Source organism: Euprymna scolopes, chromosome 24 (assembly GCF_053919585.1).
Source record: "Euprymna scolopes isolate OS-2025 chromosome 24, ASM5391958v1, whole genome shotgun sequence".
NCBI classification, from domain to species: domain Eukaryota; kingdom Metazoa; phylum Mollusca; class Cephalopoda; order Sepiida; family Sepiolidae; genus Euprymna; species Euprymna scolopes.
The window spans coordinates 62,973,924-62,995,143 of record NC_136505.1 but is presented as its reverse complement, the minus strand read 5'-3'; the positions used below and the strand labels follow the sequence as shown (position 1 = coordinate 62,995,143).

Genomic DNA, 21,220 nt, shown 5'->3' with positions numbered 1-21,220 from the left:
TCTTTCATGAAAGCGTGATCGCATCGATGTCCCTGCCCAATTTTAAGAAGCGAAATAAAGGAAGAATTCCAACAAAAAAAAACGAAAAAAAACGAGGAAATAGGTTGATCAGCAGAACAAACGTTATAAGGAATAAGCTTAGTAGAAAAACAATCGAAAGGAAGTTGTTCCCCAAGGCACACAAAAGGAAGCTGGAATAGAATTGTTAATTAAGATATGACAATGATCAGAACAAAATACTGGACACTAGATATTAATGCATTTGAAGTTAGCTTAAGTTTTAAGAGTGACAATAAGCTTTGGCGACAGTTTACGACAGCTATGTATAATTTATAGACAGGCTTGGGTTTGCAACAGTTAGTAAGAGATGCTAGTTTTGGACAGTTAAACACAAGTTGTTGTTGTTCGGGGCAGATCGATATGAACTGACATTACCTGACAAACACAGCTTCAACGGAAGACTAACATGCTTACGTTAGCGTTTAGAAGGTTAATGGTGTCACACACGCATCCAGTACTCAACTGATATTTATAAAAATGTATCGGAGACTGTGTTCGAGTTTTGTATCTCTTGAGTTCGTGTTTTCAGTTTATTTATTTATTTTTTTGTTTTTTTGTTTATGTACTTGTGAACCAGTGTGTACTCATCAACAACCGCCAATGTGATAGACAACGACATGACCAGAAGAGAAGATGAAAAGATGTATTTGTTGTCGAGCGGGGGAGCATACGGTATAATCACGTTGGCACACCGGTTCTCGTAAGGTCACCGAAATTAAACCACGTTGAGCCTGGTCAGTACTAAAATGGGTGACCATTCGGGAATTCTAGGTGCTGTATGTGCTCTACGTTTATCTCGGCATTGTTTCCAGTCACCGTTTCAGGAAAGGTGTGGTAGGAGATTACACAACACTTGCCTCACAATTAAATGCGAAATTACCGTTACAGGAAGTATCTATTATCTCTTGAGACTAATCGGGGGCATCATCAGGGGAGCGTATGGTTGCACAAAAGTAGTATTATTCACATGCAAAAACCTTAATGATCGCTTAACTTTGGTTAAATTTATGTTGATATATTTTTTAATGATTTATCCTACCACAAACTCTAAGACCGAGTAACAACAAGAAGTTAAGTCTGTAGCGAAGCACCTGATCAGCTTTGGACGACGATAGTCTTTAAATAATGACAAGAACCACATCAACATTTTATATGGATTGGGTATAAAAGTTATGTTTGAGCGAAAGAAAAAAAAAGGAACGGATATACAGGCTCCCTCAAAATATGTTAAAATATACTCACACTTTAATTGTTATCAGCATTGCCTGTACAATAATTTTGGTCATCAGTTTGAACATTGGTGAATTGATTCTTCAATTACATTTTTCTTCTGTAATCAAAGCTATTTTATTATTTTGTGTTATGTATTAAGGGTTTATCTTCATTCAAACTGTGATTGCACTTTTTGAGATATCATGTATCTATACAGGCATGTATGTAAAATGGAAATAAATAAAACATTGATAAAATAAAAGGGTCGCCAGGTAGCAAGTGCTATCTAAAACATAAACAGAGTTTTAGTACATGAATGATTGAGAGAAAAAAAAACGAAATTTTATACCAAAATATTTTAATACAAGAGATGAGAATACGAAGGGTATTTTCATCTGTATTTTAATTTTCAACTCGTTTTATTTTATGGAGTTGGAGCATCCTACCGGATGCCAGACATTCATCCACTATTTGTCACTCCACCTTAGAGATCTTTTTAAGATTCTAACCATTCGTTTGAACGCAATTGTTTAAAATTTCTCTTGCACTTGGTTCATTGGGTATATTCGACTGGTAGTTTTTGAAAGTCTTTTCATGAATCCGATTGCGCCTATGATTATTGGAATGATGGAGATCTTAAGATTCCGGATTCTTTTCATATCGTCCGTAAAGCCTAGTTATTTCGTTATCTTATCCCTCTCAGCTATATTAAGGCCAGCATTGTTAGAGGCACTTACTTTAACTAGGATTACAACTTTCTCACTTATGTCCCATATGACTGTATCAGGCTTAACAACTTCATTATGTTAGTGCAAACGCGTGTCTGGTAAAGACGCCCAATAAATAGTCACAAGGCTTCGAAATGTGTAGGTCAAAGTGTCCATAGTGTGAATATACGTGTATACGTAATATGTACCTGTGTGGCATTGTACATGCGTGTGCGTTGGTTTACCTTCTTTTTGTTAGTGCGTGTATAAGTTATAATTTCGGCTGCCATTAGCGTATTCTGGATTTTTACCTTTACAAATAACTAGTCGCTGCAACTGAACAATATCATTGCTTTGTTTTTGCTCATTATATAGACAAGCGAACGTTTTTGGTGGAATCTATTTTTCGCTCGCGTCGGTAGAGAATAAATGACAATTATGATTTATATTCTCAGAAATCATTCATACAACTTTATTCGCCGTAAAACCAACACTGAACTCTAATCCAATCTTATCAAATATTCTATTTAATACAAAGAACAAAAGGAGTATCAGATACGAAATTTCAAGAAAAGAGTTGGGGATGAAGGACGTGCTGGAGGAAGAAAATTTGGAGTAAAACGACCCAAAAAGAAAAAATTATTTAGTCTCCCCTTCATCACACATCCTTTTATAAAAAATGACAACCCAACAAATCCATCATGTTCGGATTGGCGATTTTATTGTAAGAAATTCCCGCTCAAAAATTGTTTCATTTATCAAGATTATTGTGGCCGCCATTTGTGTGTGTGTGTGTGTGTGTGTGTGTGTGTGCGTGTGTGTGTGTTACGTGTGAAGAAAAGGTAAATAATCTTAAGAAGCAATTGGCGTTTTACATCCATCTTTATTTGATAAGTTTTTTTTTAAACATTGTTTTTCTTTATCTTTTGCATTCTATGTCAGCAAACGTAAAACAACGTTTATTATCAAACATCAATAATCCCCAAAAAATAATAAAACAAAAAATTAGTCTCAATTTTAGTACCGAAAATAACGAGTAGTCTGCGGTAATTTTTACTTAATATTTCTAACTGCAGAGCAGTGGCATGCAGAGATCAGGTAATGTCCTAGTGATGGCCGGCTCAACCCATTAAGTTCAACACTTACGTTTCGTTTATAACAAAATAAGACTGGCAAAGCCTATACCATTTTTGACATTGGCTAATTCTTGGACTTTGCAATTATGTTTCTGTGCAGTTCTATCAGGTCTACCTTACCCGACTTTGATTTTTCATCCTTTGAGAATGGGTTGGATTATCGTTAATCGCTTGAGGTGTCCCTATCGGGGAATGCCGACGGGTTTGCTCAGACAATTTTGAGGTGATTTATGAAAAAGAACTTGGGTATTATATAAGAGTTTTCTTCTCCTAGATAAATGATCTAACAAGATTCACAGGCCTATTTCGACGAGTGGCTTAATCCTGCGATTGATAGGATGCCAGTTTCATAAACTAATAACTAAGCATAATATAATTAAAATAGCTTATTAATAACTTTCATTCGAAGTCAGTGATAATATGATTGTTTTCGATTTTCGGAAATATTCTAACTCAACTGAGCTTTGCTAACCTTTCTTTTTATATAATAAAGACCTTGAAACTTGAATTCCTTCAAGATATCGAGTAGTTAAAAAATAGAGAAATCGAGGCAAAAGATGATAAAAATAATAGTGGCAAGTTGACTCTTCAAAAACCGCCCTTGCTATCAAAGTAAAAAATGGTTCTCGATAGCTAGGGGTCGTATGGTCACCTAAATAGGCCTTTAGAAACTGACTTACATAGAAACGTTTTGACTTGGTACTTTCAATTAATACATTTGTAAATCTAAGATTGAAAACATCTCCCTCATCCATGACTAAATAATATTGGCCAACATTTAATATAAAATAGATGAAATCAATTGAAAAATATGTTTCTTGATAAACTGACCGACTAATCAGCTTTAAGTGTGTACCATTTATTAACAAGGCTATTTGTTTTAAAAGAACTTTAATTTATATATAAGATGAAAACAAATTTAATAACAAAAAAAATAGTGATAAAAAAACACTTAGTGTGTAACCTAACAAGTCACAGGTTATCTAGTGCTTCTTAGAAACAAATCTTTTTATCTTCGAAAGCTCTAAAATGAAATGTCCATTTTAATGACCTCTCCTACTAAACTGAAATTGCTAATGAATACTAATGGTAATATAAGAAGAAAATGAAAAAAAAAATAAAATAAGACTACCTATTGAATCTCTTTTTATTCTGGAATCCAATGATATCAAAGAAAGATAGTTGTCCAATGTGGGGACGCACATAGCTTCACACGGACAAGGAAAACATTTCTATGAAAGAGTTATTTTTCAAAATGCTTTATATATATACATACACACACACACACATATATATATATATATATATATATATATATGTATATATATATGTATATATATATATATAAATAAGGGAGTAGTCACCAACAATGTGTATTTTTTAACATTATTTTATTATTCCGTGTCTCGGTTTTTCATTGAGAATTATGTTTGGATCATTGTAATGATGTTTTTAAGTCATTGAAATCGTTTACGCGCGTTTCAGACGGTCTGTGATGCGCCTTGTCAGAAATTATTTTCAAATGTGTAAAAATGACGATTTTCGTAGTTAGTTTGAAGTTTTTCCAAGGGGTGGAGGCTTGTAAGTGTTTATTATACATTGGTATGCTGAATTTTTATTGCTTTTTTATTTGGTTTGTCCAGGGAGATTTTGACCTCGCTGTAGTCAGTCGCTTTCTCTTTCTGCTAATGTGTTTTTCTTTTCCTTTAGGGTGGGGTAGGGTGTGTGTGTGTGTGTGTGTGTGTGTGTGTGTGTGTGTGTGTGTGTGTGTGTGTGTGTGTGTGTGTGTGTGTGTGTGTGTGTGTTTGCTTTTATCGGTTTGGGAATGTGTATATTGTTTTATAGTATTTTGGGGTTATTTGCTTCCTTAGGAAGGCGGCTGTGGTCCGAGGTCGTTACTAATGTGTATGTATGGGGAGGGGGGACTGGCTCTTCTGAAGTAAGGGTATGGGTGCTTTCATTCTATTTTGATATTTATTTTTTGGATTCTTGGATTTTAGTATTGTGATTTTTCGTTTTAGTCTTATATTATGTTTGTTTAGAAAAATAAAATAGGGGATTTTTTAATGTTTCTATTTATTTGTCTCCCAATGTGGGTATGGCCAGACCCAGGATCGGTTCCTAGTGTGGGGAAGATTTTGTTCCCCAGAGGGGGGGGGGCATTGGAGGGGGTGTAGGTATGGGAGGGGGATGATAGAAGGGAAGATAGTCATTTCAGTCATGAGGGGATTCTCCTCCCCTGACTGAGGAGGGAGCGAGGTGTTGGAACAGATATTATACTATGGTTCTAAATGTCTCCTAGTGTTGTTGGTTTCGAGGTTAAGTAGGGTTGGTATTGTTCAGTGTGTTGTATTAGAGATAGGGGTGTTATGTCTGTGTGTGGTTGTATGCGCGCACGTGTGTGTGTTTTAATGTGTCGGTTCTGATTTATGTGTGGGTGTGTATATGTGTATGTGTATGGGTGTGCATGCGAGTGTACCTTGCATTTCATGTTTTTGTGTGATGGTATTAGGTTCTATTCAGTTCAGGAGTGAATTTGGTGATGAAGTTTTTTTCCTGTGTAAGTAAATAAAAATAATTGTCTGTTTGGAAGATTGGCATTATTTTGAAGCTGTTTCCACTGCATGTGTGTACGTGTTTTGAAACATAGAGGTGTCTGTTATCTGCAATTTTGATGTTGCTCTTATGTAAGGCCACTCTATTGCTGAAATTTTTGGTGGCGCCTATGTAGGATTTGTTGCATGTTATGCATCTTAGTGCATATACTACATTTCTGGAGGTGCAATTTAGATCCTTTTTTATTTTGAATGTTTGTGCTGGGTTTTTAAATGTGTATGTGTTACCTTCTATTATTATGTCACATACTCCACATCGCGGTTTGTTGCATTTTGTAACTCCTTTTGTAGTATGTGGGACGAGTTTTGAGGAAGTTAGGATGTGTTTTAAGTTTTTGGGTTGGCGTTTGCTTTTTATTACTTTTGTTGTTTTAAGTATGTTGTTTAGTTTGTCGTTCTGATTGCGGAGGATAAGGTTTTTTGTTATCTGTGTGAATAGTTCTGGGTTGTTTGTGTTGTGTGTAGAGACGTATGCTAGAATTTGTTTTTTTGTTGTATTCTTTTGGGGTTCTTAGTTGGTCTATTGGAATTTTTTCAGCCAGTTCAATACTTTTCTGTATTAGTGGTAGTGGGTATCCTCTTTTCTGCAGTGTTATTTGTAGTTCATTCAGTCTAGTTGAACGGAGGTGTCTGTCTGTTACTATGGTGCAGACTCTACGTGCTAGGGAGTAGGGTATTGATTTTAGACAGTTTTTAGGATGGTGGCTTTTGAAGTGGAGGTATTGTTCAGTGTCTGTGGGTTTGTGGTAGATGTCTGTGATTATGTTGTTGTTTTTTATTGTTACTAGGATGTCTAAGAAAATGTAGTTCTGTGGGGCTTTGTTCTAGTGTGAAGTTTATTTTTGGGTGTAGATTTTGTAGCAAAGTGTGGAGTTCTTTGATATCCCCCCATGAGGTTCTCCAGAGGATAAAGCAGTCGTCTAGGTATCTTTTCCAAGATTTTATGAAGAGTGTTTTTATATTGTGCCCGTACTTTTGCTCTATCCTTTCATAAAGGGTCTCTTTTAGGAAAGCGAGTGTAAGGGTGGCATATGTCGGTGCCATTTTGGTACCCATTGCTGTGCCTAGTATTTGGATGTAGTTGTCTTTATTGAATTGGAAGGAGTTGTTATTGAGGATTATGTCGATGCTATCAATCACGAATTGTTTATTGAATCTGGGGTGTAAAGTCTGTGTATGTTTGTCAATCCAATATGCGATAGCTTCTTTTCCTAGATTGTGTGGGATATTGCTATATAGGCTGCTAACATCGAATGTGGCTAGTATAGTCCCATCGTCTACTGTTTGTGGTAGGGAGCTAAGGAAGTGTGTGTTATCGCTTACAAAACTTCTGACTAGATTGGTGAAGGGCTGTAATAGTATATCTATTAGGTTGCTAAGTCTGCTTGTTGGGCATGATGGTCCTGCTACTATGGGTCTGAATGTGAGGTCGTTGGGGTTTGGGGTGCTTATGTATTCTGACTTTTGTATGTTGATGGCATGTCTTACCTGGTTAGATTTGTGTATTTTGGGTAGCCCATAGAAGATGTTTGTTTTTGTTGTGAAGTTTGTAAGGAAGTCTTTTTCTTTTTTAGTTAATGTACTATTGTATGTTGTGCAGAGTTTTGTTATTTTAGATATATATATATATATATATATATATATATATATATATATATATATATATATATATATATATATCCAGTAGAGTTTAGTTTCCTAGAAGTACATCCAATGAAACAACATGTGTCTACCAAGGAGGGCTCAATGAGTGAACAGAGCAGGTATATTCTCGACGGTAATTCTTGGCCTGAAGACGTAATCCCCCAACGCGGGTGATTACAGAAACATGTATGCACATAGGTAGCCATTAATGTTTGTATAAATAAATTTAATATATATATAAATATATATATATATATATATATATATATATATATATATATATCGGCCCTGATGAATTGTGATACAACAAAACAGGACTGCATGTCGATGACTACAAAGATATTTTAAGGCCCCTCCTCCTTGGGTAGAGCACTGTCGTAAATAATCTCACCCACTACTTAATTGACTGAAAAATGCGAGGCTCGCTGTTTGTTTATAAATAAACCGTTTGAGCACTATAAAAGTGGTGGATGGATGTTTCTTTAAAATAGACATTTGGCGAGGTTATTTGCAGGCACCGCTTCCGTGGGTAGATCGGTAGAACTGCTAACTATCAACGCGATGGTTCTAGGTTCAATCCTCGGCTTCGGAGAGGTGTTAGTCTAGCGGAACTGGTGAGTTGTGATACAACGAAACAGGACTGTACGTCGATGACTACAAATATATATATATATATATATATATATATATATATATATGTGTGTGTGTGTGTGTGTGTGTGTGTGTGTGTGTGTGTGTGTGTGTGTGTGTGTGTGTGTGTGTGTGTATACAGTATAACTCCTATAATTTGAACATCCGCTTCGTTCAAATTAGAGGATGCTGTTCAAGTTCCGTGATAAAAAAATGTGCTGCAGTTAACTTTAATTTTCTAAGAATTAAGAAATAGTAAATGAAATTCATTGCTATATGATACTTCAAGTATATATTAAGTTGAGTTTACGATATATTGGAAGTAAGAATTGTTAAATATTATTACAAGGAACAAAAACATTGAAAATAAATTAAATCTACTCTTACTTGTTAGGTATTTATTACCTAAGTTAAAATCTACAGAAATCATACATTTATGTAAAATACAGTTTTTTAATTCATCCATTGAATGAGTCTCATTGTTGTTTCTATTTTCATCGATTGAGCTCTCGGGCGCTGCCATTGTATTCCGTAAGCGATCACGAAAATCTACAATTTCTTGGTTCTGTAGATTCTTTATGATCATATCTCTTCGGAGTTACATTGCTTGCAAAACATAGTTGTCACTAGAGTAAGGACTTTTTTCTAAAAATTTTATAACCGTCTCCATAGACTTTTCTGCATCATCCCATGATATTGCTTCATCAGAGTGTTCTTGGTTATTTACATTAGGGTCAAGAGAATGGGAGCTTTCGCTATTTTCATCATCATTACTGCCTTCAGGATATCGATCAGTAGTTTCTGCATCTTGTTGCACCCACATTTCAACATCATTTGCATTAAGTGATTTAAGAACAGCGTGGTTGGTCGATAACCGTTTGGTTTCAAGATTTTTTCTAGACCAGATGTATTCTCTGATTCTTTCAGTTCAGAAGCCTTTGGCGCTGGGCATAATTTACCCCATGCTTTTGTTAATGTGCTTGCTCGAACTTTATTCCATGCACTTGCGAGAGAAAATATGGCATCTTTGATTGTAAAATGGCGCTGAAACCGTTTATATTCACGGTACTATTTATCATATTCGTCATGAAATCATTTCTGTAGAAACATTTTAAGTTCCAAATAATCCCTTGATCCATAGGTTAGATGAGAGAAGTCACATTAGGTGGTAAGTAGCACACGAAAATATTCCCGCAAAATGACACGAGTTCTGACTCAGGAGGATGAGCTCTACAATTGTCCAACAGAAGCAAGCACTTTGAATCAGGTTTACCTAATTCAAGAAAACGCCTCTGGACAACTGACACAAATTCTTGCAAAAACGATTTGTTAAACAACTGTTGATTCATCTATCCATTTCGTGAAAAATAATAGAATACTGGCAAAGGCGAAACCCCTTTCAATGCTCGGGGACACTTTGATTTGCTGATGACAAGAAACTTAAATTTATGGGTTCCAGAAGCATTAGCGCATACAATCACTTTCTTTATTTAAATTGTAATCCTTTTATTTTCTGCTCCTCGGATCCGGCTAATGTTTTTGTAGGTAAGCACTTCCAATTTACGCCACTCTCATCAGCGTTGTAAACACCCTCTGGTGTTAAACCATAATCGGCAATTATCGTCTTGAATTTGTCACAATAATTTGATGCTGCATGTGTATCAGCAGACCGTTGTTCGCCTGACATTGTTAATTGTCTTATACCATGTCTACTCTTAAAGCTCCTAAGCCAGCCTTCACTGAATTTCATATCTTCTGCAATATTCAACTCTTCCTTAAGAGATTTTGCTTTAGCAATTAACATGGGCCCAGATATTGCTACACCTTAATTCCGTTTTGTTACTAACCACTCATGCAATATTCGATCGAATTCAACTTGCTTTGGTCTGCGAAGAGTCCTTCTTTTGACATGTCTTTTATTTGGAGAGAAAGGAGTAGCCTTCAATATATCCTCCTTTTTTATGTAAAACAGTGTACTTCTTCTAATCTTATAATCTCTCCATATAACACTATTTTCAACTCTAGCATCTAATTTTTCTATAATTTGACGTTTTTCCAGTAAAGTCAGTCTCACTTGTTTTCTTTTAGACTTGCAAGCCATTGTGATGGGTTGTTTTACACTATTTTAAATATAGCAATCTGAAAAAAATTTACATTTAGTGTAAATTAATTATCAATAGCTAATCTACATTAATTACACAGTACCAATATTAACATTTCTGTGCAATATCTGACTAAACCATGTAAACAGTTTCACTGCAACTCCACATCAAATATGCTAATACAATTCCAATGACGATATAGTTCAAGTTTAAAGAAAGTCCAGGGTTAGAAGAAGTCCAAATGAGAGGAAGTCCAACTTTTGAGGAAGTTCAAATTAAAGGAGTTTTACTGTATATATATATATATATAAGTGAACATCTATTTCTGTGTGTGTACGTTTCCCTACTAAATAATTCTGTTAAGTTTCGTTTTAGAGACTCGATATTTTGCATAAGGGGTATTGAGATTTGGGAAAATCTTTTTTATCGGTTTTCGGACAGAAATTTGGCTGACAAGGGTCAAAGTTCAACGATTTAACCTTTGAAAACTCTACCTAACTCCTCTGACAATTTTGGCTCTAAGCACTTGTAATTTTAAATGTAGGTTACTTGGGTATGGATCAAACTTTTTAATTTGATTTAAGCCCAAAAAGTAAATGTTAAGGGGTTAAAATTGGGGTCAAAGTTTTAAAAAATTAACCTCTGCTGTATCTACTAAATTACTTAGTCAATTTCTGGTCTAATCATTTGAAATTTTACATAAATGGTAATCAGAGACCGGGTAAGTTTTTAATCGGTTTGGGTCGAAAATTTGAGCTGCCAAGGGGTCAAAGTTCCAAAGATTTGACCTTTGCGGTGTCTAGCAAAATATTCAGCCAAGTTTTAGTCTAAACATTTGAAATTTATACATAACGGGTATTCAGGCATGCGTCAAGAAATATAATCAGTTTTGGGGCGAAAATTTGGCTACCAGAAGTCAAAGTTGAAAGAGTTGACCTTTGAAGATTCTACCAAATTCCTTCGCCAATGTTGGGTCTGAAGACTTGAAATTTTAGATGTAGGAAACTGGGACATGGATAAAATTTGAACTTTGATTTGAGAATTTGAAAATTTTGATTTTGATTTGAGACCAAAATAATAAACTTTAAGTGGTCAAAATTGGCGTCAAAGTTTAAAAAAATGACCTCTGCGGTCTCTACGAAATTACTCAGGCAATTTTTGGTCTAAACATTTGAAATCTTACATGAAGTGTATTCAGGCGTAGGGCAAGTTATGATCAGTACATGGGGCCCGAGCAAAGCCGGGTTGGACTGCTAGTATATATATATATATGTATATATATATGTATATATATATATATATATATATATATATATATATATATATATATATATATGTTACGTTGTCGTATCATAAAATGAGCGTTTGTTGTATATTGGTTGAAATTGGAATGGAGATGATATATTAAAACGTGTCTATTTATAAAAGATTGAGTGTTTGATTATCTTATCAGAGTTAATGTCGTTTTGTGTGTGATCTTCATTTGAACATACCTTTTGCCATTTTGTTGGTCAATCTGGAACATCTCGTCTGGGAGGGAGACCGGTACCTGTTCTTGGGGACGAAGATTTATTTCACTCCAAGACAAGAAATTGGTTCTATAGTTTTTTTATTCACCTTCCAGTTTGTTCGCAGAAGGTTGGAAAGTGAATTTGGCCTGTGTTGTTTTTTTCTAAGTCTTATTTCTACCACGTCAGCGTCCCCCCCCCAGCAAAGGGTGGGAGACAACAACGAAGCCGTCCGCTCTCGTCTAAGTCCCAACCAAATCTCCTCGATTCAGCTAACCTGATCACATGACTCACATGCAATCAAATCAACTGATCTTAACTTCCGGTCAACGTGTCTACACTATAATTCACACTCTCACTCCCCCTCTCTCTCTCTCTCTCTCTCTCTCTCTCTCTCTCTCTCTCTCTCTCTCCATTCTCTAACATTTATATATATATATGTGTGTGTGTGTGTATATATATATAGTCTGTTTATTATACAAACATTATTGATTACATATGTGCATACATGTTTCAGTGAAGTCCCAATTCAGACCAAAAAATAATCGAAATTGAAATGCATGTCAACATTGTATTGGTTTTTATAAAATAAACGAGTGTGATCTACATTATTGGGAAAGTGAGCAGTAGTGTTTTTTGAGGTGTGGTGGGGGAAGCGGGAATGCTATTTTCCATGTTTAAGTTGTCATTAGTAGGGAGGTGTTATGTGATTCTTTTAGCTTGTCGGTTATTTATTGCCCTTAATTTAAAATTTCCCGTATCATAAGTTGTTTTTATCGTTGTATATCTTTTATTGTTGGCAACTTTAATTTCCTTTTGACAACTTATTTTTTTTATTTTTATCACTCGTTTTTTATTCGTTCATTTGTTTTTAGTTTTTTAGTTTATAGATTAGGGGTGAGGGGGATAGTGTAGTTTCGTGTGATTAAGCTGCTGGCAGTTGGGAGATGTTAGAATTCTATTAGTCTGGCGGCTTATTTTCTTATTTTGATCTAAAGCACTTTTATATTCCTATCATCGCTACTACCTATATGATAGGTTGTTTTCGTGGTTTCCTCTGTTTATTGCTGGCGATTACCTATTGGCAAGTATTTTTATTGTTTATTTATTTATTTATTTTTATTTGTTTTATATATCAACTAGCGGGGGGTACCCGGCGTTGCCCGGGTGTTTGGAGGTAAATCAAAACTCCGGGGGAGGGTTAAAATAAAAAAAAAGTTTTGGTAGGTGAGTATGAGGATCGAACCCGAACCCTTGAGGTGAAGTTGGAAATTAAAGTGCGAAAAAAAACAGTGCGACGTTAACCATTGGGCCATCGCGAGATACTAACGGAAACATGTTTGAATTTATTTAATTACTTAGATTTGGCAGGTGCACGTTTTAATGACTTAATGAGGTCAGCTTTGACCTCAGGATAGTATCTCATTTACTGCGGGAACGCTTTTTTATTTTTATTTTCCCAAGATGTTGGTGGAGGGGGCGGGAACCAACTCCCTTGTCCAAATTGAATAGCAATTGTTAGATATAGCGAAAATATTTCCACATTGATCAAAGCTGATTGCTTTCGACATTTCCGGCGATCGCGACCGGAAAAATACCACCAGAATTAGTGTCGCTTTTTATTATACGAAAAAGCTTCATCCACATGCAGCGAGCGAAAACTGTTGAATATTTATCTTCCCGAAGTCGAGCAAATTAAATAGACAGGCAAGCTCCGTTGTTAACTCGGAGATATTATGATCTGTTTGTGATATAAAAAGTTTTAAGAAGTTGTGGTACCGGGCGTTGCCCGGGTGTTTGGAGGTGTGTGTGGTTTTGGGTAAATCAAAACTCCGGGGGGGGGGGGTAAAATAAAAAAGTTTAGTAGGTGAGTATGACGATCGAACCTGAACTCTTGAGGCAAAGTTGGAAATTAACTTGTGAAAAACAAAGCCTGCGACGTTAACCATTGGCCCACCGCAAAATACTAACGGAAACACGTTTGAATTTATTTAATTACTTAGATTTGGCAAGTGCACGTTTTAATGACTTAATGAGGTCAACTTTGACTGCGGGGTTTTTCATTTACTGCGAGAACGCCTTTTTTAGGTGCACGTTTTAATGAGGTCAACTTTGACTACGGGGTTTTTATTTTTATTTTCCCGAGATGTGTGTTGGGGGCGGACCAGCTCCCCTTGTCCAATTTGAATAGCAATTCTTTGATATAACGAAAATATTTCCACATTGATCAAACTGATTGCTTTCGGACATTTCCGGCGATCGCCACTGGAAAAATACAGACAGAATTAGGGTCGCTTTTATTATAGGAAAAAGTCTTATCCACACGCGGCGAGCGAAAACTGTTGAATATTTATCTTCCCGAAGTCAAGCAAATTATATAGACAGGCGAACTCCGTTGTTAACTCGGAGATATTACAATTTATATGTGATATAAAAAGTTTTAAGAAGTTGTGAGCCGACCGACCGCTTCTCTGAAAAAAAGCCTTTCTTGGACATACACAAAAAGCGAACATACATACACACATTTTCGCTTTTATATATATAGATTAACCTTTTCATTCTTCACTATTTTTCATTCTTTCATTTGTTTTTAGTTTTTCGGGTTCCTTATTTATTTAATTTATTTGTTTGTTTATATATACGGTATATGTCCTTATGGTCGGATTAGCAGTTATTTTAATGGATATATGGGCCTATTAATAAGATTTAAATAAATGTGGTGTATTGGTAGTTGTATTTTTCCTATACAGTGATGTTTGGGGTAATTATCGTGGCAAAGTTAATCATATGTATATATATAAACTTATTTTCGATGGTTGTCATTTTTTATTGTATTCGAGTAGTTAATTCTTTCTCTAATACTATAAGAAGTGGTGGAAAAATGTAATAGAAAGCCACATGTCTGCTGATCATTTAAAACATCTTTGTTTGCGTGTGGGTTGTGAAGGGTGATGGAAGAATATAATGTCGAAAACGAAAAGGACGACGAAGAAGACAAAGAAGACGGGAAAAAGAAGAATATTTTGATAATCGGTGCCGTATTGTTTGATCGACACCCTCTTGTTTAGCGCTAAACTGTTCGAAAACACCATAAACCGATATTCCCTTATCCTGAGAGACGCAAGCGTACAGACAATCGGATTAGCCGGACTTTGCCTAGGGAGCTTTCATTATTTTACGAAATGAAAACAAAATCGCTAATCTAATCTAAGAGTCAGACACATACGGCGATTGAGTCAAACTTGAACGAATCTAAAGAACTCCCCGGTGACTATATAAAGAGTGGGAGGGGAAAATAATTAAAGAGAAAAAATTATGCAACCACCGTTAATTTAGACGTAGTTTGGATTGTGACGCTCCTAGAAGTTAAGAAAAAAATTTTATTATAACGTAAATATGCGCAAAACTTACGTACCATAGTGGCTAGTACTCTTATCATAATAAATTTATATGTGGCGTCTGAAGGATTCAATCCTTAGGAAGGATGGGAATCAAAAACAGATTGGTCAACTAGTGGTCCGTCAGGCAATTTACATAGGATACCCTTGATACATGTTTGAGCACCAAAGTGATGCCATTGCGTATGTCCAGTGAATAGGCCGAGTTGACCTCTTCATCACTTTCGCGAAAAATTCTAAGTGGACATAAATTACAGAAGCTTTTTTTCAAAGATAAGAACCTTAGAATTGTCCAGATATTGTTGCCAGGGTCTTTAGACAGAAGCTAACAAAGCTAATAAAATTTATTAAAGAAGAAGGATTTGGCAGGTTGATGGCTTTTCTGTGCAGCATTAAATACCAAAAGAGAGAACTGACGTGTGCACACATCCTCACGTGGCAGGGGCTAGAAGACAAAGTTCAACCAGAACAAATAGATTTTTGCATATCTGTAGAGATCCCTGACAAAGAGAAAGAAAGTGACCGTAATCGAAAGTGATGGCATATATGATTCATGGATCTTGTGGGCCATTGAATCCAAGTTGCCATGTATGACGACAACAAATGCTCCAAAATTTCTCTAAAGAATTTCTTCAGTGTACAGAGCAAGGCCAGAACTCTTCTCCCAAGTTCAGGTCGAGAAAACTAAAAACTGGGGGGGGGGGCGGACAGGTACAATAAGGATGAAGAAAATGGTCGGTTTATTTCATCAAGAAATCACAAACCAGTGGATTGTTCCCTACAAAAGTCCCGCGCTAAGCGCTAGTATCTTTTCTAGCACACACACGCGTACGCGCGCGCATATATATATATATATATATATATATATATATATATATATGTGTGTGTGTGTGTGTGTGTGTGTGTGTGTGTGTGTGTGTGTGTGTGTGCGCGCATATATATATATATATATATATATATATATATATATATATACTGTTAGGGTACACACTAAGTGTTTATTAAATTTGTTTGTATCTTATATATAAAGTAAAATTCTTTTAAGACAAATAGCCTTGTTAACAAATGGTACACGCTTAAAGCTGATTAGTCGCTCAGTTTATCAAAAAACGTTTAATTTTCAATTGATTTCAATATTATTTAGTCATGGACGAGGGAGATGTTTTTCAATGTTATATTTACAAATGTATTAATTGAAAGTACCAAGTCAAAACGTTTCTATGTAAGTCAGTTTCTAAAGGCCTATCAAGGTAACCATACGACCTCTAGCTCTCGATAATCTTTTTTTACTCTGATAGCAAGAGCGATTATAGAAGAGTCAACTTACCACTATTATTTTTATCATCTTTTCCGTCGATTTCTCTATTTTTTAACTACTTGATATCTTAAAGGAATTCAAGTTTCGAGGTCTTTTTATGTAAAAAGGGAGGTTAGCAAAGCTCAGTTGAGTCAAAATATTTCAGAAAATCGAAAACAATCATATTATCACTGACTCCGAATGAAAGTTATTAATAAGCTGTTTTAATTATATTATTTATTTTTTTTTTTTTTACAAAGGCATCACCACATTATCAAGGCCCAGAGGCCACTCAAGGATAAGGGTTAAAGAGTGTACAGTAGAAATTGGTCAATATAGTAATCATTAGTAATGAAAATTTGATAAATTTAATAACTTATATGGAACGGCTCATCAAGAACTTATTTACTTTAGACTTGAACACAACCATATTGTAGTCAGCCGGAAAGCAGGAAAACGGAAGACAATTCCACAGGCGTGCAGTTCTAAGAAAGAAGCTTTGTTCATGGAATCTACGTTTAGGTTTAGGCACAGATAAAGAGTGGGGGAAATTATTGATAGTGTTTACAGCTAGACGAGTGTTTCTTGTGAAAGTTTGGCGAGGGGGGACCATAGATTGAAGCTCAGTTGAACACTTTCCATGAAAATAACGATACATCAGAGACAAACTCGCAACATCTCTTCTGTGAGATAGAGGTTGCAAGGAGGAGAAAAGGACATCTCCTACGAGGCTACGAAGTCTATTTTGAACTCTATCAAGGCAGGACAAGTCCTTTCTAGCAGCTCCTGCCCAGATGTGGCAACAGTATTCCATCCTTGGACGTACCTGGCTCTTATATAGATAGAGAATAGCATCAGCAGTGAGATATCTACTGGATCGATAGAAAGATCCCACCATTTTTCCAGCGGCCTTGGCAACAGATTTGATATACGTGTTCCATTTAAGATCAGGAGTAATGGTCAAGCCCAGAAGCTTGTCAAAACTTGAGGCCTCTTGAAGACGAGAGCCATTCATTTCAATTGATGACAAATGTGGATTAGAATGTTGATGATGTAAAGAGAGAAGCTTGCTTAGTTATTAGTTTATGAAACTGGCTTTCTATCAAGATGTAGGATTAACTCACTCGGCGAAATGTGCCTGTGAATCTTGTTAGATCATTCATCTAGAAGAAGAACATTCTAATAATATCCTTTGTGATATATATGCGTTAAAAAGAATGTTTTATATTTAATATTTGTAAGAATTTTAAGCCAATTGAATTGGTCATAAATCGTAATTGAGTAAAATAACCCGGCGATGTACTTTCTGCATTGGCTAAACGTGGATTATTTTACGCACTCACTATTCACGGCGAATTAAATTGCTTTAAATGTTTATTATATATATAATACATGTAATGCAAAGGTTTCAAAATAGTAGGTGGAGCAATATAAGCTTTGTTGACTACTTTACCTAGCCGTTTTTCCTTTAAAATAATTTATGTCCGTAATAGTACTGATTACCTGTTTGAAATATTGGTAGATATGCAATTTCGTTGACCGCAACGTAATAATCTCGATGCAAAAGGGGCTAAATAAAAAAAAGACAGTGAAGTAATGAATGGGTAATGGCGTCTTTTATTTTTCCTGTCATCGCCGATAAATGTTTCTCGCTTCCTTTTTTTTCTTTTTTTTTTTTTTCTTTTTTCGGCCATCTGTCGGGCGAATAAACGCCCACCAATGCTCATTATTGGTTGACACATAAACTCATGTTAAATGCACGTTTGCACGCCACGCGCCGTCCGCGATGAGTGGCGGGCGGAGTCGGTGGTTTGAAGCGGATGGGAATAGAAGGCAATAAACAGTAGCGTATTCTTGGCGACTAATGAGGCGATATTTTTACAAGTCCTCTTCACAATGAATTCAGTTGCGTCGTGTCTGGTGAATGTAGGGGGCAAAAAGAAAAAAAACTTTTTTGTTTGTTTGTTTGTTTGTTTGTTTGTTTGTTTTTTAAGGGGTGAGGAGAAGGCAAAAGGAAAGATATAAGCGAGTGGATTTGTGCCCGACCACCGTGAAGTAGGCCTGACCAAGAAATCTCGTTTACCCACTGACGTCAGAGATGTTGGTAATAAGTCACGCCTAAGCAGATAAAAAGACGCTTCGAAAAGAACGGTTACACTCTACGTGTAGGAATATGAGTGGTAATTATTTCATTTTTGATTTAGTAATTGCTTAATATTTACACAAGGATATTGCTGGGGGAAGTTATTGGTATATCGACATTGCTTAACTTTATATATAAATACGTAAAAGAATTGTTTTCACAATTAAAATAATAAACGAATTTTAGTCTTAAAATCCATGAGACATTGCGATACTTATTTACTTTTAACATAAAAGAAGTCCAACTTTCTTTTTAAATTAATTCTTGCATTTTTGTAATTAATATTGAATAAAGTTCGGTTTCTGTATAAATCGTGTTCCACATTTTTCTTGTTTTAAATTCATGTTTTAAAGTTTTCAAATGATTTTTAAAGCTCTCATCTATTATAGACAGTATGTTCGACAGACATTGCTTGCTTACCGCGTGCATGACGTCATCTTTTAGTAAAAGGCCTGCTTTACGGAGGTTATGCCTTATGGGCAAAGAAAGAAAATGGTGGCTGAGTGCGATTTGAATAAGGGAAATAAAGTAAAGGCCGAGAAAAAATAAAAGCCGAACGGGTTTAAGGGTTAAAGAAGGTGTCCATGGGGTGGGTCATGAGGGGTGAACGAGTAGCAGTTTTTTTAATTGATTCAATAGAAAACAAAAAAGGGAGTTGATTTCCTAATGTGAGGAAACGAAGAGATGGATTCCAATTCAATTGAATGAATTTGTCTCTTAAAACACTTAACCATGACAAATAAGACAAAAGCAAATAAAAAATAAGAAAAAGAAGAAAAGTCAACCGGCAGTGAAATAGAAAAAATATCCGTTCATTTTGGGGTTGACAAAAAAGACTGGCGACATTGTTGTTGTTCTTTTTTTAAAACCGAACTATCGGCAGTGGAGTCAACGGCGGGAAAAAGACACCAGTGGTTCGACTGGGAAACGCTTAAAAAAGAGAGAATAACAAAATACGTAGTCCTTCTGTTCGCCATTTATTAACACATTTTTATTCCCAACACGTCTCTCTCTCTCTCTCTCTCTCTCTCTCTCTCTCTCTCTCTCTCTCTCTCTCTCTCTCTCTCTCCTCCCTTTTCTTTCTCTCTCTTTTTGTCTTCTCCTTCTCATTCTTTTTCTCAGCCACCCTTTCTCGTTTTATTTCCCATCTCTCTCTCTCTCTTCCTTTACTCTCTATATCTTCGCCTCGCCATATCTTTCTTCATCATTAACATCATCATAATCGCCTTCTTCTTTTTGTTTTTTATTTTCTCTTTCTCTCACTGCCTTTCTCTGTATCTTTTATTTCCCTCATCTTTTGTCTTTCCTTCTCTCCCTTTTCATTTTTCCCCTCTTATTTCCCTTTCCCCCATCTTCTCTTTCTCTATACGAATCATCTCTTTATCTATTCTCCCTATTCACCCGCTTCCCCTGTTTTTCTCAAGTTATATTTTTCTCTTCTTTTATTTTCTTGTTTCGGTTTTTCGTTTTCATTTCTCTATTCCTCGTGTTTATCACTCCCTCTTTTTCTTTGTGCCCCCTCTCTTCATTCTCTTACCTCCCAGCTTCTTCCGTTCTATCTTTTCCCACTACTTCTTGTGCTATGAGATTAGGATGTCTGAAGATACGGGCTTCCTTACATAAATGCATCAAACATTGATATTATTGTTTTTGTTCTTCTTCTTTGCAAAACTCAATCATGTGCTGCACAGTCAAACACAAAAGCAACAATTTTACTCTACAAAACAAACAAAACAACAAGAATAAATATTTGTTGTGTCACAGTACTTCAATATGACTTGACTGACGAGCATTTTTTCTTCACTGTAATGGAAATACAATAAATAAAACTGTAATATTCACCAACCGTAAGTTTCATGAGTAAATAAATAAATTTAACACTATTCTCTCTTTCTTTGTATGTATTTATTTTATTTTTTTGGTCCCCCGATAAAAAAAGGGTGCATCTGTAAATTCAACCTTGTCCGTTCATCCGTTCGTCCGTCCGCACTTTTCTCAGTACCTACGCTTTGGAATTTTTTAAAATCTTGCACAAATATTAAACATGATATGAGTAAAAAAACAACAGAACGGATTTTCCGGGAAAACTCCTGTTGCCCCCCTAGGTGTGCTTTTCGGGTTAAAATGGCTACAATTGACACTTTTGTGCTTTTTATAAAACTTTCTGAAAAGTTGTAACTAACCGATTTCTATATAATTTTGTTTGTCTATACTTCGCGATAACTCTTGTGTGTGTCTCAGGGGCTCTTTTATGGCTAATAAAAGCACTCCACTTTTGGGACTATTTTACCATATTTGTCCAAAATTTTCTGTGTATTTCTATTTAGCAGTTTTGCATGGTGCTGAACTAAAATTTAAATTTTAAATATGTTAAGGCCTTGGAGACTTTGGGGGCTAAATTGTGGGGGGGGGGGCAAATGATGGGCTTAGTCATTTCATTTTTTTTTTTTTTTTGCATGGTACAGAACTTAAATTTACATATGGTAAGGCCTATAACTGCACTATTTGTTCATTTTCACCAGTATTTGACGTCCCCTGGAGACTTTAAGGGCTAAATATGGGGGGGGGCCAAATGCTGAACCTTTTTTTTTTTTTAGCTCGTTCACTGTGCACTTAAGGAAACCATGCATGCTTCACTTGTTTCTACATTATTTCAGGGATGTTTTAACCATCTTCTCTTCACTTATTTTAAAGAAAATTACTAAAAACAGAATTAGTCTTTTCACTATGCTTAATTTATAATATCACTTCTATCTATAGTAAGAGGC

General features: G+C 35.6%; 1 pseudogene; it reads left to right on the top strand.

The window, feature by feature from the left end:
* The first annotated feature begins 725 nt into the window (after positions 1-725).
* LOC145246908 (5S ribosomal RNA) lies at positions 726-843 on the top strand (annotated as a pseudogene).
* The last annotated feature ends 20,377 nt before the right edge of the window (positions 844-21,220 follow it).